Below are 2,616 nucleotides of genomic sequence, written 5' to 3' on the forward strand. Positions count from 1 at the left end.
TTTTTACACTGTTTGGTGGCAACTCTGGTGGGCTATTGAAGGGTGCTGGGGGGTCAATTCTTTTTTTATTTATGATCCTTGGTGGGAGCTGAGGGCATCTTTCCCTCTCTCTTACCCCCACCCCAGCCTCGCCCAAGCAGAGAATGCCACATTCTCCTAGAAAGCAGCTTCAGGCCCAAGCTGTTTCCTTGGCTTTCTCAGCAGGACAGCGGCAGTGTACTGCTCCCTCTTCCTCTCTTAGGCTCTCTCCCTGGTGAGGGCAGCAGTGTGGGTGTGGGGGCAGGCCTCCTAAAACTCCCACCCAGTTTTGAGCCCCCAAAGCTCCTTAGCCTTAATCCCTGTGCTTGGAGACACCATGGGAGTGGGGACATCTGACTTCCTAGGTCTGAGAGTCTCATTTGCTTCCTCACACCCTTTCTCCTTCACACCAGGGCTGTTTTATTGTTTTATTGTTTTACTTCTTTGGAGTTTTAGTTGCCAAAGATTCTAATGAGGCTATTCTCCACTTTCTCACTTTACCAAACCCCAAGTCTTGCTGTTTTAAGCAGTTTGGTCACTTGCAAAGGCTTCCCTTTCAGATCTAAGCAAATTATAGAAACCTCTAGGCATGTGGCTACCTTCAACTTTCTCCAAGCCCATCCACAACAATACCGAGGGAGCCAAGTGTTAATTCCAACTGCCACTTCCACCCCCAAACCCACCGAGCCCCTCCCTAACCACCCTTTCTCTATTGAAACTTGAACAAAATCTCAAATAACTTCCAACTTCTGTCATAAGCAAATAAGAAGTGGCTTTTGACCTTTCTCTATCACATCTAGAACTAGAAAATTATTGAAATAAAGGAGTTAATGGTACTCACAGTGAATGCAGTCAAAGAATCATAAGACATGCCCACCAACCAGCCTTATCCAAATAGCACTATCTCCCAACTTAAACAGTTTCTCTGAAAAGATGCTATTTGAAAAGCCTGGGGTATTGATATGAATATGACCTCCCTTGCATCTTGGATATTTGGAACTATTTAAATCTGAGGAAACAGTTGCAGCAAACCTTTATTTAGTGAATAAAAGTTTAAAGTCAAAGGTTATTTATGGTTCTGTAGAGATGGGACCTGAGTGGCTATTTACGAGCACGTGATTCCAATAAACTTTGTTTTATGGCTTGAGAGTTGACAAGCCAAAATATAATTCCCACCATAAATTAGGCTAAGAGCATACAAGTGCAGATGCTGGGTTCCTGGAGCAGCAATAGGAACATGAGAGGCTCCAGCCAGCGCCAGGCTAAGAAGGAGACAGTTCTACTCCCAGCTCCCCTGCCCACTAGGAAAGAAAAACAGTAAGTCACTTATTACTTTTTCCACAACAACTTCAGAGGTGGGAGATTTCTCTATTCCTGACTTTTCTGCCTAGGATGGGGATAAGTCTCACCGAAGTTAATTCTAATTTTAGCCTAAACCTAAATTAACAAATAGAATAAGCATCTCGATGTCCTATGCCCTCCCTTCTGGATAGGGACAGTTAGGAATTGAGGGCTCTCACCTCACAAGAAGGACTTACTGCCCCTCTCCTCCCCATAAGAGCATCTCCTTCAGAAGTGGAATAAAACAGTGGTATTCTAGGTGGGGAAAGAAAGAGAGGATGAGGGTGAAGATGCTTTGTCCCTGAGATTTCTGATATTGCATTCCTATAATAATATCAGGAAAGACTGAAAACTTAAAACTGGACACCAGCCTCTGGGAGGACCGCTGCATAGTAAAATTGTCTTCTGGGCTCTCAGCAGCAATCCTGAAAAATTGATGTCACACTCTGAGAGCTGGATAACAATCTAAAGCATTACCATTCACCTTTAAACCCATTGATTTTCCTCCTCCTTGGTTATCACTTGGGTCCTCATTTTTCCCCCTGGAAATTGCTCTTTGTTTTGAATTGAAGTAGAAGTGGCAAGTCCCAGCCATGCCTGATTCTTCTTTGAGGAGAAGACAGGTTTGGGGGGCACTGGTTGGGGCTGAGGAATTTGAAACCAACCTGAAGCTGGAATGGGAGGCTGAATTGCTCCCAGGGTGGGAGAGATAGGAAGCTGGGGTGAGGGGCAGATGGAGCGGCTACCCCTCCCCAGTGTACCTGCACCCACCCAGCCCGATTGCGCGCAAGGAAACACACAAAGGCCCATTTTCTCCTCGCTTCTCGTTTTCCCACTGGGAGAACCCTGTTACGGGCGACCTAACTCGGACCAAGTAACCAGTGAGGTTTTGCCCAAGGGTGCGTGGAGTGGGGGAGGCGATGGAGACGTGGCTCTCCTCTTGAGCGACTGCGGGTCTCCGGCTCCGCGGAGAACTTTGCGCAGTTCCCGGGGGCAGGCACCTGAAGCAGGGAGGTCTGGGTATTGGTGGGGTATCTGGGCCTTGTCATTTTTCTGTGTTTTATGTTTCTGCTTTATTATCCTGTGGAAGTTAAGTGATCCCCGTTTTCATTGCAACAGGTTCAGGACCATGAGAGAGCGCCGCTGTAAGTACCTTCCCGCTTCTTCCGAATCGCGAAGAGGCGGTACTGATCGCGGGGAAGTGGTGGGCTAAGGGCCGAGCCAGCGGAGTGGGCGGATGGAAGAAAGGCCCTGCCT

Source organism: Colobus angolensis, unplaced genomic scaffold, assembly GCF_000951035.1.
Source record: "Colobus angolensis palliatus isolate OR3802 unplaced genomic scaffold, Cang.pa_1.0 Scaffold224, whole genome shotgun sequence".
Taxonomy (NCBI): Eukaryota; Metazoa; Chordata; class Mammalia; order Primates; family Cercopithecidae; genus Colobus; species Colobus angolensis.